The sequence below is a fragment of the Vanellus vanellus genome (genome assembly GCF_965231255.1).
Source record: "Vanellus vanellus genome assembly, chromosome: 13".
NCBI classification, from domain to species: domain Eukaryota; kingdom Metazoa; phylum Chordata; class Aves; order Charadriiformes; family Charadriidae; genus Vanellus; species Vanellus vanellus.
In genome coordinates this window covers 7,889,782-7,905,650 of record NC_138918.1, presented here as the reverse complement: position 1 = coordinate 7,905,650, position 15,869 = coordinate 7,889,782, and positions in this window count along the sequence as shown.

Below are 15,869 nucleotides of genomic sequence, written 5' to 3'. Positions count from 1 at the left end.
CGGACCGTCATTACAGCCCCCCCCTTCCCAGCCGGCAGCCGGCTGCTGCTGCTGTCCCTGCTGTCGCAGCGCTGCCAGATGAGACTCAGGCTGGAGCTGTGCCCAGCGTGGCCTGCAGGACCACCGTGCCGGGGGGGCTGCTGGGTGGTACCCGCCGTACCGGGGATGAGCACCCCTCCCCTCCTCCTCAACCCCTCCGTTACACCTACCCCATGTAAAAGCACAAGCTGCTGCAGGCGCATCACCCTGGACGGGGGTAAATCTCTGCCATGGGGCTGGGGGGCTGCAGACCCTCTTCCTTCTCCCCAACAGATGCCCTGGGGGCGCAGGGGTCAGTTCCAGACCGAGCCCTGCCCTGAGGCTGTGCTGCTGCCAAAGCCCTTCCCTTTCCTAGGAAGGGCTGGTGGGGAGCGTGCCCATCAGATACAGCCCACAAGGAGACAGAGCTCCCACCGGCCGTGGCAGGAGTGCCAGGAGCTGCCTCAGACCCTCGCGCGGGTGACAGAAGGCTCCCACCTCAGCAGGGACAGAGGGGCAGCCTGCCCCCCCCTCACCAGTGGGTGACTAATTGTTGCTGAACCACCTGGACGTGCACAGAAACCGTTCTCCAGCCTTAATAACGATAATCAATCATCCTGCTCCAGGCAGGGATTGTGGAAGGCTTTCCAGGGCTGGGGAGCCAGCAGGGCTGGCGAGGGGACTGTGGTGTCAGTGCAGGGGGATCCTCTCGAGGTGACACAGACATCTCTGCTCCGGCGGTGGCTTTCTTCCCGCGCTGCCTGCCGGGAGGGCAATCCATGCCCGGGTACACCCTGCACGGGGAAGTGCCAGCTCCTCGGTGCTGGCACAGTGCCAGCATGCCCGGCTCTGTGCAAACTGTGATTTTGGAGAGAAGATGGGGCCAGCTGGGACCCCAGGCCATGCATGGGGCACAGGGTGCTCCTTGCCCCGGAGGGTCCTGCAGGTCCCCATGCTGAAGGGCCGGACACGAGACCTGGGCAGCTGCTGAGTGGGGCCCAGGAAAAGGAGCCACATCTGGGATTTCTGCAGGGATCAAGATACTTTGCCCCATGGAAACAATACCACATTTTCCCAACCACTGATAAAGTTAAACCCTTGATCTGGTTAAAGATTTAGAACACAAGGCAAGCCTGGGTAGGACAGCAATGCTGTTAGTGCCACCGACTTGGTGACACTTGCCCAGGCAGAGGGGACTAACGCCACTGCCCTCTCCCCTGTGGCTCAGCCCCACTGTCGGAGCACTTCCCCACAGCTGGACCCCGCTGTCGGAGCACATCCCTGCAGCTGGACCCCTCCATCCCTGGGCCACATCCAGACCCCCACATGGGGGATGGAGCTGGAGCATCCCCCAGGCACTGAGCTGAGGCCGGGCAGGTGGTTGGCATGCAGCCGGGGAGCGGAGCGTCTTGCCAGGAGCTGCTCTTTCTTCGGTGTAACCTTATAACCCGCACCCCCCCACTGCCTGCCCTGGCTGCAGCTCAGCCCAGTGCCACTGGCTGGGGGGAGGCTTCATGCCGCTTGGAAGACAGTCTGGACCTGACGTGACATGAGTCAGCTGGAGCCGCCAAGCAATGCTACCCACCCTGAAAAGCTCAGCCAGCGTGCCAGTGCCAGCCCCTGCCCCGCGCACCCCTGCCCTGCCATACCCTGAAGGGGTCCCCAGACAGGAAGCCCCTGAGCTGGGGGTCCCAGGGTGATGCACCCCCTCCCTTGGGGCTTTCTCGGCCCCGTGGCATGAGGAGCTTCATCCACCTGGCAGCAAAAGGCACATCCCTGTGGTCTTGTCCTGTCCCCAAGGTCACCTTGCTGGCTGGAGAGCGCCCTGGGGCTTTCCAGAGGCCACAGAAGTTAAGGAGCGAGCATGGTGGGGAGGGGGTGCAGAGCATCCTCCAGCCTTCCCACCGGCTCCGGTGACAGCCACCCTTTCCCACTGCCTAGCCTGGGAAAGGGGACAGACACCCACAGCCACAGCTCTCTTCCCGCGGCCCCATGCCTGCATCCTCGGGGTGGCTGCACACGGTTCTCGTGGTGGCACTTGGGCCCACAAATGCATCCCAAATACATCCCTGCAAAGGCATCCCAAATAAAGTCACCAGTTCGACCTTGGGGAACTTGTGACCCCCAGGTTGCAATGGCCTTAAGCCATTTTGGAGATGGGGATTCCCAAGTCCGGCTCTGTTCCTCCCTCCACCTCCCCTGCCCGGCTAGGCTTGTGACCCGGAGGAAAAGCAGTGTGTGTGGTCCCTGTGTGCCACCGGGCACTGCCATCAGCCAAATGGCACGGCTGGCCCCGCTCCGAGCCGGGGGGTTCCCTCCCCAGTCAGAGCCCTGTGGCTGCACCCCCCGCCCTGCAGCTCTGCCCCGGTTTCCCTCGTTATACCGGGGAGGGCTAAAGGGGCTGTCGAGTCCCAGACAGCCTGGGCTCCTGGTCTGCAGGCACCCTGGCTCAGTCTTCATGGCCAGTTGCCGGCTCAGCCGGCTGCTTGCCGGAGGCACGGCATTGCCAGTGCACGTGCTGCGGCGCTGGGGAGACCCCCAAGGTGGCTTTGTGCTGGAGCAAACGCAGATGGCACCGGTGGGAGGTGGGGATGGAGGAGCTCAGGTGAGCACCCAAGGGAGGTGTGGGGCAGAGGGGTCATCCTGCCTTCTGCAGGCATGGGGCTCTGGCAGGGCTGCCCACCGGCGTGCTGCTGGGGGGACAGTACGTATCTCTTCTGCCACAGGGCCGTTCAGAGAGGCCACCGATTCAGCATCAAAAGCTGTTTCAAAGCCCTCTCCTCGCATCAGGCACCGGAGGCGGAAAGGCCGCCTAATTCCCACCTCACCTCCCCGCTGCCGGGAGCCGTGCCACCTGCTAGAGAAAACCAGGCGCTGGGAGCAGCCGGGCCCGCGGCGCTCTAGCCCAGCAGCATTCCCAAGCCCTCCTTCATTAGCATTCCTCCTCTCCCAGCCTGCACAGCCTGTTCCCAACACCGAAGTGTTAATTGAATTACTTCCCCCAGAACTGCCGCGGCTTTGGGGACTCGAACATCTGCAGATGCCACGGGCAGTCTGTGCTGCCCCAGCTCAGCCCTTTCCCGTGCTCCCCGCGTTCCCCCCGGGATGAGCCGGATGCAGGGAAGAAAAACGGACCTGGCAATGGCACGTCCGGGTTGGTGTGAAGGTGCAAACGGCCCCATTGCAAAGACTCACAGAACGAAGGGAATGGTGTCCAAGTGTAAATCAGAAGCCCCGAGGGCTTTGGGAGCCCCCCAGAAAGGTCTGCGAGCCTTCAGCAGGCTGCGCAGGGCTGGGAACCGTCCTGCGGCTGCTGAAGCCATCGCTATGCCTGCTGTCGAGCGGCAGTCCGTCGAGCCGTCCTCCCAAGGCTGCTGCTGCATCTCTACCCGATGAAGGTGATTTGTGGGTCTAAAATTTGCCTCCTTTGGGCTGCACCCGACTACAGCTACAAGCTGCAGACAAGAACCCCCTTTGTGTGCCCAGCCCGCATCCTGGCTGGGATTTACCTAAAACAGCCCCAGGGCAGAACGGCTGGGTGGGGAGAGAGGGGGGGAGAGGGAAAAAGGCTGCCTGATGTTTGTTTTTACTAATGAAGCCCCATAATCAAATCATTTCAATTTTAATTGTAAAGCCAGCAGGCAGTTTTCTGTCTCCAGATGGGACGTGATAGGAATAGTTGAAGGCTGGGCACGTTCTGCCGCTCACCTCAATGCTTGGAGCAAGGCCGACAGGAGCAACCCCCGGGAGGCTCCCACCCTGCCTCGGAAGAGCCTGGTCCCTACGGGGTGCGGGGACCGTATGAACCCCCTCGGCACCAATTAAAAAAAAAAGAAAAGGACTGAAGACAAAAAGAATCCTAGGGAAAAAGGGGCTACTGCACCCCGAATCGTTCCGGGCTGGAAGCGGCGGCGCATTCAGCCACAGTGCCTGCAGAGCCTGGGGCTGTGAACCCAAACTGTGGCACTGAGATGTTCCGTGGATCACCAGGCCAGCCAGCGTCCCACCTGCGCCAGCCTGGGACCTCCTCTGGTCCCAACCCCGCTGCACCTGGGGGGCAAAGAGCACTGGAGCCCCTGGGGTCGGACGGGGGATGACAGCTTTCCTAAGCAGTTTGTAGGAAACTGTGTTTGGGACTTGAGCTGTGGGTCAGCCCCAAAGCCTCTCCTGCTCCTTTGACCTGGGAAAGGTAACCCCGGGGAAGATGTGCTGCTGCCAAACCTGGGCCGGAGCAGGGGAGGCGGGAGCCATTCCCCCTGCTTTCATCTCCCGCCTCTGCCAGGATAAGTGAAATCTATTCGTGGCTTCTACTTACCGTCTCATTTTTTGGGTGCTTGGACTTTGGGAAAAGAGGAAAATAAAGAAACTGGGTCATTTTCTATTTATTTGGAAGAGCTGAGATGTTAGCCCTCCAGCTGCAGAGAGCTCTGCTCACGTCTCTGCAGGGCTTGCGGAACTTGGAAACAAGCGATGGTGGAGAAGAGAAACCTCACTAAAGAAAACGTGCATTTTGCCCAGCTTCTTGTTTAGGCTGGGGGAACTGGGTGCAGTGGGACAGGGATTGTCCTCCCAGTCTAAAACCACTAATTCAGGCTGAACGCATCTGCCTGGTTCTCGTGATGGAGAAATGGAGCCTGGAGGGGCTGGGTTGCTCTGGGACTGGTTAACTCCCCCAGGCTGTGGGATATTCCTCGGCAAGGGACGGGGAACTGGTCCATGTTCTAGCTGGAAATGTCAGGGGAAGGAGAAGTGCTCCTGTCCTTCCATCAGAGAGGTTTATTCCTCCCAGAAGAGGACGAGGTCAGAGGTACAGCGCAATCCGGGCAGTTCATGCCAAGTATAAAATTCCTAGCGCTCTCGTTAGTGCGAGTCTCATAGCCATAACGGGACAGAACCAATCTCTTATCAGGGATGGCTGCTCCTGCTTTCACGTCCCTGAGCTTCTCCCCTCCCTGGTTCCGCTCCCGGTGCCGACAGCATTTCTGGAATCCTTTGGAAGGGATCCAGGCTGGGGGACGCCGGGCACTGAGCAGCCACCAGCATCCCTCCAGCCAGGCCTCTCTGCTCTTATCTGCTCCCCCTTTTTGTGCCTGAGACATCAGAGACAAGAGCATCAAATCAGAAATAAAGTCATTAACTCACTAAGCAAATACAGATGAAAATCCTCACTTTATTTTTTGAAATTGGAGCCCTGGCTCCTTGGGGCTTTAATCAGCATCTTCCCTGCTCCAGCCTTCCCATGGCTGGGTCTGTTCCAGCCCCACGCACATCCCGGGGGTGAGGAGAGGAGGGAGACACGGTCCGTGGGGCTCAGCTTGGCCCGCAGCATCCCACGCACTTGCTGTTGATAGGGCTCTCCGGTTGGGATGGGGGGAGCGCTGTGCCCGGTGCTCTCCCTTGCTGATGGGCTCCAGCTACATGAAAGCGCAGTGGGTCTCCCAGCCTGTGCTCAGGCGTGCTGGGAGCATCCAGCTGGAGCGACACATCCCTCTCCTTCCCTTGCAGCACCCATCCCTGCCACCAGCACAGCACCCTCTGCCCAGGGCTGGGTGCTTCCCACAGGGCTGCAGCTCACCCATCCCAGCCGATCCATGCCGATCCCTGATTTCTCTCTTCTTCCTCTTTTTTTTTTTTTTTTTTTTTTCCCCCACCATGTACAAATGGGAATTAAATTGAGGCCGCTAAACTCATCCGTGCTCGCAGCCGTAATGGGATTGCAGGCAGCCTTTCACCACCAGCTCTTCACAGCAGCTGCCTGTCTCCGCCTGGAAAACCGCAGCGTGCTCGCTCCTGCTGCCGGTGCCCGGCGTGCCGCTGCCTGCTCCCTGCCGGGCCCCTGTGCCGGCAGCCCACGTGGGAAAGCAGGGCTGGGGTTAAACCCAACCAGACCAAAACACGCGTGAGCAATTTCTTTCTTTCTTTCTTCCTCATGTGAGCGCACTAGGGGCCAAAAGGCACCACACAGCTCCTGCTCGGGGTCCCGTGGCTACACCTGGTCCCAAATCCCATTGCAGTGGGTTTGCTGGTGTCCTGGGGGTGCACGCCTGTCTGCATCCCTGCTCCAGGGAGCTTTGGCTCGGGGGGCCAGTTTTCCCACTGGAGGCGGTGGTGTGGTGCTGGAGGCGGGCTGGGCGGCCGCCCCAACTGCAGGGCTCAGCCTCAGGGGGTGAAGCACCACCACGAGGGAGGGGGAACGTGCCGGGGCCAGGGAGGCAGCCGCGGGGCACCTATAACCGGCACAGGGACTGGGGGTGCTGGTGAGCACACGGGGCTCCTGCCGCGGGGTGAGCACGCAGCCACTTCTGCACAACCCACTGCTCCAGAGCCCAAGGAGACACCACGGGGGGCTGAAGCGCTGGTGGGTGCAGACCCCCAAGCGAGGAGCAGCCCCCAGCTACCGTCCCCCCAGGGCTGGCCACTTAGTGTTAGCAGGCAGGAGAAGGAGGAGGAGGAGAAGAAGGAGGAGGAGGAGGAACAGGAGGAGGAGGAGGCTATGCTGGTTGTGGGTGAACTTGCTGGAAGAGCTGCTCCCCTACCACCCAAGGAAAAGGCCCCCAAAAGTGCCTGTGGACAGCAAAGGAGGGCAGGCGTGAGTGCGCTGGGAGGGAACAGCTGCTGGGAATTTAAATGACGGTCCGTGAATGCCGGTTTTGTTTTGTCCCAGCCATGGCTGCACTCTGCTCCGGCCAGGCGGCATTCAAATGCAGCTGCTCACAGGGCTCGCGCCTGCAAATAAAGCCGGTTTGGAAAACCCGGGGAGAAACCAAGCTCGAGAGGAGCCCTGGTGCGGCACCCAAAAACCACAGCCCTATGGGAGAAACCAGCGGAGCCGGCCAGAGCGGGCAGAGCGGCAGTGGCAGGGGTGTGCAGGAGCCGGGACGGGCTCTTCCCAGGGCCTCCGGTAAAGCTTTATTTCCGTCTGCCAGAAAGAAGAGCCATGGAAGGAGCAGAGATGCTCAGGAAGCGAGCGAGGCCTGCTTCCTGCTCACTTCCTGCACGCTTCCTGCTCACTTCCCGCACACCCCGCTGGAGGGGACGCTGCAGGCTTTTCCAGGGACAACCTCAGGGTGAAGATCTCAGCTTGGCCGTCAGCCTGGGACACGGAACGCTGCCCGGTGAGCCACCATGGCTCCGTGGGCAAATGGCGATGCCACCGGTCGCCGTGGTTTCCGGTCTCAGCAACACACCGACTCAGTGCTTGCTGCCAGATCCATGCCCTGAAAATCTGGTTTCGTACGGATAAACAGCATTTCTTATTATTGTTGCTAATGTGGTATCAGTGCATTGCAACGTAGATATTTTAATAAACCATCGTTCTTTTAATGAAGGGGCTTAACAAACTAATTTACTTTCCAACATTTGTGTATGTCATATTTGCTCATTTATTTATGCAATAAATGAAATTAAAGTTACCAAACATTTAGAACATAACAAGTATACATAAGAAGTGCACCTGCGTATTAAAAAACCAACCCAGGCGCTGCTTTTCCCGGCCCGGAGGCTGCCGGCAGGAACGTGCTGCCGGACGTTTCCTCCTCTGCCCGTGCGGCAACGCGGGTTGAAGGGGAGTGCAGCCGGGCACTGCCAGTTCCCCCTTCCCAGGGATGCTGACAGTTGTGACAACCACTGCATTTTTATTTTTATCATCCCGACAATGTCGCTGTTTAGATCAGCTTTTATTAAAAATAAATAATGCTTTTAAAACAAAGCCGGCACTGGGGCACCAAACTGTGACAAAGGCCAGGGAGGCGGTGCTGAGGATGATTAATGGGATTTTTCCAGAAAAAAACTGTAGCAGTTCTCCCATGTCGAGGGCTCTATGGGGGGGTTGCAGGAAGGATGAAGGTGCTTGGTGCCGCTTGCAGCCTGGTGGCTTGTCCTCACGCTCGCGAGAGGTCTGACTGCGGCCTCACGCTCTGCCCAGGACATGCTTCGGTGGCACGTGTCAGGCAAAGGCGGGAGGTTGAGGCACGGAGCTCTCCCAGCCCCTTCGCAGGTCTCGGGTCTGTATCCATCCCTTCTTCGGCCATTATCCGCCATGACTGCCTCCAGCAGACCTGCCTCTTGAGTGATGCTCATCTTCGGGGTAGTTGAACATACAGCATAACAGCACATACGATGTACCCTGAGAAGCAGCGTACGGGGTCCCTGGGGCTTCAACAATGTCATATATCCATCGCTTCACCACGCTGCGCAGACACAGGGTGGCCCATGCCAGGCACTTCCATATCACATACGGAGGCGTCCCCAGCATCGCAGCCTCCAGGTGAAGCTGAGCAAACCTCCAGCATCCCAGGAAAACTCCCGGAGGCTGTGCAAGGTCAGGCTCGCTTCCCTCGGGCAGACTCAGCCTTCTCAGGCTTCCCAGGAGCGTGCACCCCATCCACCCCAGCGCGGATGCGTTCTGCTGCACAGAGCACCGGTGCAATGATATAGCTGCCTCCGCTCACGGCCATGGGGACGGGGCTGGAGCTGCTGCCCTGTTGTGACAACCCCAGTTGCAAAACCCCTGTAGCGCATGGGGCTTGAGGCTGGAGGGCTGTAGCCCTCGTTTGGAGCTTGTCCAAGGGGCGCTCAACACCTCAGCTTTCCCCTGCTCACAGCGACCAGAGGGAAAAGTAACGAGCAAAGTCTTAGGCAAACATGATATGAATCAAAAAATCTGAGTCTCTGAGTGCGGTTTGGCTTAACACCTTGACGGGGGATGGCGTGCACTCGGTGTACAGACCGGGAGGCGGAGATGCTGCCCCACGGACCTTGCGGTTATCTGCTCCGGCAGGGAGGGGAGAAGGTGCTGCCGCACATTTGCTTCGCTCTTTTTATCCTGATCCCTTCCCTGCCTTTCCAGGCCAGAGCATTTTCCAAATCCCATCCCCTGCCCTTCTAGCGCTACCAGTGTCGTTAATAACAACAGCTCCAAATTCTCCTCGCCTGGCGCTTGGTCGGCGGCAATGGGCGCTGCGCAGCCTCGTTGCATCTCTCTGTGCCTCCTTTCGCTCTGCGGCTGTGCGTGCGCCCTTAAATACATGAAATGCGTGGGCAACCGCGCACCGCTCCCTCCTCCCCTTGTTGTGCAATTCGGGATGCAATACCCAACCCCCTGGCTCTTTGCTCATGGGAATATCATGCCCGTCCCTGTGGCGGGCAGAGTAGCTAGGCGGCTGTATTCCTTACCTCTCAAAGGAGCCGGGAGCGTGGAGAGAGCTGGAAATAGCCCTGGCTGACACAGATACCTGTGCAAAACAGCAGGGGCCTGCACTTGCCTTGGTAATTGCATACTGCATGGCGATGAGTCACCCGCAGCCCCGCTCCCTGCCTCCCGCTGCACGGTGCGGGCAGGATTCGCCACACTCAACTTGGTACCGTTTGGCGGGGAAAGCGCTGCACACACACCCCCCCCCCCGCCCCGGGAAGGGGGACCCCAAAGCACAGGCAGTGAGCGGCAAGGATAGCTGGGAAAGGATGGGAACAAGGGCATCTCGAAGCTTTTTAAGCTCTCGAGATGCTTTCAAGCGCCAGGCAGACTGCGCGAGCTGTGATTTTGCTGCATGATTTCTGTCGCTGGCCATCTCTGCACGGGGAGCTCCTGCGCGCAGAGTAACTGCTTGCAGCGAGCAGGCGCTCACGCGCTGCCTGACCTGGGGGGGAGCTGAGTCCACAAGGACATCCCCCCCCAAGGGACCAGGGGCCACCCTGGGACCAGCCCTCAGCACTATCTGGGGTCTCTGAGACGGGCCCCCCTCGTCTCGGCCGCCGGTACAACCATAACCGAAGCAGCTGGGGAAGGGAGGGATGTGTCGGCTCACCCCGAGCTCCTCGGCCGCCGCAAGAAGGCCTGTCCTGGTTTGAGGTGAAACAGAACCGATCTTCTTTTCAGTAATTTTACTTTTCGGTTAAGCCCAAGCCACGACAAGGCCCCACCAGCAGAGCTCTCCATCCCCCTCCTCCTCCCCATGGCGGGGGGGCTCGGGGGCTGCCGCGCTGCCGGCGATTGCACTGTCAGGAGGAGATTAATAAATAATTAGCCGGCAAACTTCCACCAGGGAGCTTTGTTTCTTCTCCTCCAGCAGTGCCGCCTGTTCAGAGAGCGAAAACCAGGGGAGAGCGGCTGTCCCCGGGGAGGGGGCCTGGAGCCTGGAGGGGGTGGCATTTTCCCCGCCTGGCCGGCGGCTCCCTGACCTCCTCCGCAGCTGACTTCACGTATCAAAGGGACGCAGGAGGGAGGAGGAGGAATAGGTAAAATCAATGAGAACCTATTTGGCGGGATAAAAGAGCGCGGTTTTATTTATAGTGCTGGCTGGAGCTGAAGTGTCTCCTGCCCAGGGACACGGTGCCGAGGTGCTGAGGAACAGCAGAGCGGTGTCTGCCTGGGGCCAGGAGATGCGCCAGTGCCCGCTGCCCTGGCACCCGGCCTCCAGCCCTGCCGAGCCCATGGGATATGTCCTCGCTGCTCCCCGAAGTGCCGCGGTGGCTCTGCTTTGCCGGGCTGGCAAGGGCAGCAGGAGGGGACGCCTGCGGAGGGGCTTCTGCTCTAACACCGGTGCCTACAGGGAGCAGGGAACTGACAACCAGCCCCTTCCCAGCGCTGGTGTCCGGGCTGGGGTTGGAGTATCTGGGGACAGTGATGGCCACTCGCCATGGGGGATGCTCGGAGGAGAGCTGGCGAGGAGAAGGCAGGGGCGGTGCGGAGGGGGTGCTGTGGGATGGGGGCCCGGGGACAGCCGGGGGCAGCCTGGCTGGCGATCGCCCTGGGCTGGGAGCCACGAGGTGGGGAGATGCTCACGGACATCCCTGCCAGCAAGGGCTGCTTGAGGAACAGCCAGTCCTGGTGCGGCAGTGCTGGGGATCCAAAGCGGCTGCCTTCGCTGCTCGCCCTCTTGGCCAGCTCTGCTGGGGCAGGGGGGTCGGGACCTGCTCGGGCGATTGTGGTGAGTCTCTGGGAGAGAGTTAAACGGAAAGAGGAAGAGAAAACAGTGACGGCAACACCCAGACTCCAAGCAGTCCCTGGGAAGAGGCAGGAGGAGTCACCAGGGTCAGCGGAGGATGAGGCTGGTCTGGGTCTCAGCCAGCATCCCCCTGCCCCTCGCTCCTCCCGGGGAGCGGAGCAGAAGAGCGGCTGGCAGCAGGATGATGGGGATGGAGGAGGCACCCCAGCTCCCAGCGCCATCCAGCCATGCCCAGGCAGGGAAGGGAGGGCAAGCAGCACCACCAGGACCATAGGGAGCCCGACAGGCAAGGATGAGGCAGGCGAGGGGACAGCAGGGTGACATCGATGGGCTATGACACTGTCAGCACAGCTTGAGAGCTGCCAGTGGCACGGTGCAGTGAGGAAGCTGAGTTCAGAGCGCAAGAGGGACACATGCCATATGGTGCAGCTCCCTCTGGTCCCTGCGCGCGATGGCTGACTGGTGCCAGCACTCCAGGCTGCCTCTGGGGCAGCACATGGGGACACCGCCACTGAAACAGCAAGGGAAAGGCTTGGGTCTCCGCAGCAGGATGTCAGGCAGTGCAGAAAGAGCGGTGCAGGGTCTCGGACAGAGGATTTCTTCCCCAGATAAAGTGAGGTACAGGGTGAGTGAGCTGAGTGCCCCAGGCTGCTGCCAGGCTCTCATCCCCGGGCAGAAGGGGCCGGCTGGCCCCGCTGCGCCGGAGCAGCCCGGGGAGGAGGACAGGCTGCTTCAGCTGCTGCCGGTGCGCTGCTTCCCGCAGACAAATGAGTCACTGAAAACGCCATAAGGAGGCAACGGGCATCCTGGTCTCCTCGCTCAGCCCACACAGCTGGTGGGCAGCATGAGCCATCACGCAGGAACCTTCCCCACCATCCGCTGCACTGCCTGGCCTCTGCCACTTGCTCTGGGAAATTCCCATCTATTTCAATAGCTCATCCACAAACCCCCTTCTTACTCCTTTGCCACCACATTTCTCCCTTCACAGATTTCCTCTGCAACAACTGCGTGGCTTTAGCTCCACAGCATGTGCGAGGCGGCGGTTTTGGAGAGGAGGAGGCTGTGGAATGGGGCAGGCTGGAGCCCTGTACAACATCGCCTGGAGCCCTGTACAAGATCACCCTGCGTGTGTGCATCCCCCCAGCCCTCAGCACCGGCCGTGGGCTCCTCTGCCAGAGCCGGAGCAGCCCAAGCGCCTGTCTCTGCTGCAGGGAAAGAGAGCTGCAGCAAGCTGGGTTTGGTGGCACCAGGTAGGGAAGGGACCGCCTGCTAGGTGCCTTCCAGAGAGGGGACTGGGGGGGGTGTCTCTGCCGCAGCACAGGCAGATACGGCTTTGCCATCATGGTGGAGCATCAGTCCCCCAGTCACTGGGGATGCTGGAGCAGGAACGGCAACCTCTGAAGAAGCACAGCCACAGCCCCACTCTCGGGACAAGCTGGAGCTCAGCACCAGGAGTCCAGTCAGCACCCACGGGTCCTCTGAAGCTACTCTTTTTTTTTTTTCCCCAGGTGCCCTCCAGCACAAGAGGCCATGTCCTCAGCCCTGCGGCAAAGAGGACATCAGAGTGAGAGTGGAGGGGCAGTTTCCCGCCCAGGTTTGTGGGAAGCGAGGTGCCACATCGCCCAGCGGGGCATTTCCAGAGGCTCGCTCCTTGCTGACCATTAAGCATCACAGAGCCCTCATGTCACAAACCGAGGAGGAGGAAGAGGAGGAGGAGGAGGCAGGAGATCCCAGGTGAACACGGCTGATCAGGAGCTACTGGACTCAGAAAGCAAGGAGGAAAAGCGACACTAGGTCCCTGCTCCTGGTGACTTCAGGTGAAGGACAAGGCTGAGCTGAGCGCCGAGCGGGGCTGAGGGGAAGGAAAAGCAGAGCTCGTGGAAAGGGGCCAAGCAGAGAAGCTCCGTGAAACCCAGGGACACAGCACTACCAACCACTGCTGCCCCGGGGGGAGGGGGCCTCCAATTAGCAGCCCGCATGAATGAAGATCGCTTTAGGGGAGGACTTCAGGAGAGCCACAGGGACACCTTCCCCTTCGGCTGCCCCCAGTTTGCCCAGGCACGGGCCCAGAGAGACCCAGCCAGCGCAGAGCCCCCCTCCCCTGGATCCCCAGCCAGAGTGGCCACCGGGGCGGCCATCCTGGCCACCGTGCAAATTCCCCCTGGGGCTGCATTTGATTTTAGTGCCAAGGAGAGGGTGACACGACACAGGGGGGCTGGTGAGGACCCACCGGAGGAGGCTGGCGATGTCGTAACGCGGAGGAGCCCCATTTGCCGCTGCCTCTCACTGCTCGCGCTGCCCGGTCCTTACAACATTTTCCCATCCACAAACAGGGGCAGCTGCAACACGAAACCGAAGGCGGGAGTTTGCACAGCGCGGGGTGTCTCCTGTCCAGCCCCGCTCATTGGCTCCTGCCCCTGTCCCACATTTGGCCTTTGCTAGGCTAAGGGTACCTTCAAACCCTGTCCCCTCCTGACCGCTGGCCTAATGACATTACTCGCTCTCTGCTGTTTTGAAAGGGCATTTGCAGACTTTTCCTGTTATATTTTACCTTGGTAATATTATCCCCAGCCCCTCCGGGCTTAGCATCGCGTTGCTGCGGCGCCGGCGCAGTGCTGCAGAGCGCTCCTGCTTAGCCAGGGCTGGCAGGCGAGGGATGGGAACGGGGGGCTTATTTCTGCCCGACTCTGGCTGACACCTCTTTGGGGACGTAAATACAGAGGGCAGCAGAAGCCGGAGCTCCGGCAGCTCTCGGGCTCACCGAGCTCAGGTTCTGGTTTAGGAGGAAAGCCGTGAGCACTGAGCGAAACTGCAGTCGCTCTGTGCACAGACGGAGAAGGGCGCGTGCACATGGGGAATGTAACATCCCCTTCACACCATTGCACTGAAGTACCATGGATCGCATGCCCTCTCTACCCACCATGGGTATTTCTGAAGTCGCCACATGACTGACTTCTAAGGAGGTAGAGACAATACCAGCTATAACATCTTGTCCTCCTTCGCCTCTCTCCTGGTGCTTTCGAAGCCCTTTTTATGAGCTTTATTCAACCAATCCCCCCAGAAGCTCCAGGGCACAGGGAAGTGGTGTGATCTCTGCTCTGCAGGTGAAAAAACCCAAAAGGCACAAAAAATGCTTGGACTGTGCAAAAGTCCAGAGCAGTCAGGAGCAGAAGTTGGAGCATGTTAACACCGACTTGCAGCCACGTGAGCAACTGTACTTCGTCCTCTGGGATCCCACTGAAACCCAGAAGTAGCAGCAAGTCCACCCCTCCGAAATGCCCCCATTTCACTCTGTCTCTGCTGTCCTCTGCCCCCCTCCCAGTACAAGGGCAGCCTGACCCCAATGTCCCATCCAGTTTTGCCCACTTGGCTGAAAGAAGCCCTAACCCATCTCCGGCCGGAGGAGAAATGGGGCTGCGCCGGCTGGGCTCTGCTTTCCCGGTGCTGTGCCAGTGCCTGCGGGCTGTCTGGCCAAGCCCACCGGGGGGGTCACTGCTCTTGGGGTGCGCACCCCACAGCCTGCCAACAGCTGGGGACTGGAAAGGGCTTCTCTCCTTGGGTTAGAAAGCAAGGGGGGAGGAACCGTGCTTGCACACACACCAGAAGGGAAAAGGTATTTCTGAAACACACAGCTGCGCACGGCTTGATTTTAGACCAGCTTTACACAAGTAATTCCCATGAATGGTTACTTCCTATTTGAGTACAACTGGTGTAAAGGAAATCACGAGATACTCAGTCGAGAACCTCGCCTTTTGTGCAACAAATTCCTCCCAAAAGACTACTTTTACGGTGAGGCCTTCCAGTCCTGCCGCTTCCCCTGATGGGGCAAACATCCCTCCTGCTCGCAGCTCCCCTCCCCGCAGCGTTCAGCGCCTGCATCCTTCTGCAAAGGAGGGACCAGTGGGGGAATGCACTCCAGGTCACCGGCCGGCAGGGTCAGCTGGGAATTTGAGTCTTGGTCTGCAAGGAATCGCACATGCCCCAGAACAAGGCAATTTCCTTCCCCAGGCCCTTCCTCTCCCTGCGTCCCAGCCCGGCAGTGCGGTGCTCCGTGCCGTGCCCGCTGAGAGCCACAGCTGTGTGTCCCGGGCCACCGCGCTTCTTGGCCCGGACCTCCCACCCACAGGGAGGGAAGTCTCGTTGCTGGTGGAGCGGCTTGAAAAGCACTTTGGGTAAGTGTTTCAGCACTTTGTGGCAGTAATTAGGAATAAAGTGCCACAGCAATAAGAGTTAAGTGACAGCTTCTCTCTTTCTTTGCCCATCCCAGCAGCCGAGCCGCCCCTGCCCCCAGCTCTCGTCAGCCGTATGACATAACACACGCCGTCCGCTGACATCTCCTTTCAGTGCAAGGCTTGGGGTCATCGGGAAAACCCGACGTTGCTGCATTGCATGGCATTCACAGCACATCCCAGCCCAAAAGGAGGCCGGGGGTGTTAGAGAGCGGCTGGAAACAGCTCTCCCTTTGAAACAAAAGCCAAGCAAGAACACGGACAGGCAGCAAACCTTTCTTGCCAGAGGAAGAATCACCTTCTGCTCACCCATCAGAGCCCAACACAGCACTCTCCACCTGGATCATTCCACATGGCCCTGCTTCATCAGCCCTTTATGCGCAGAAGTATCCCGCGGGCCCGTCTGAGCCGTCTGAGGGGATGTGAGGATCTGGAGCCATTAGGCTGCAGGTGTTGCCACTCGGTTGGTTGTGTATCAGCTAATTCAGGCTGCAGTGCCAAGCCCTGCTCTTTCCCATGTAATTGCTACGGGTAAGTAAATAGAACATTCATGAGAATTTTGGTCCCATCATTAATTATTTCTGAAAGGGCTTTTAGCATACGCCTCAAAACCCCAGACAGAAAATTGACGTGCGTGACATCAAGGCACTCGTAGCAACAGCAGGATGAGCATTGA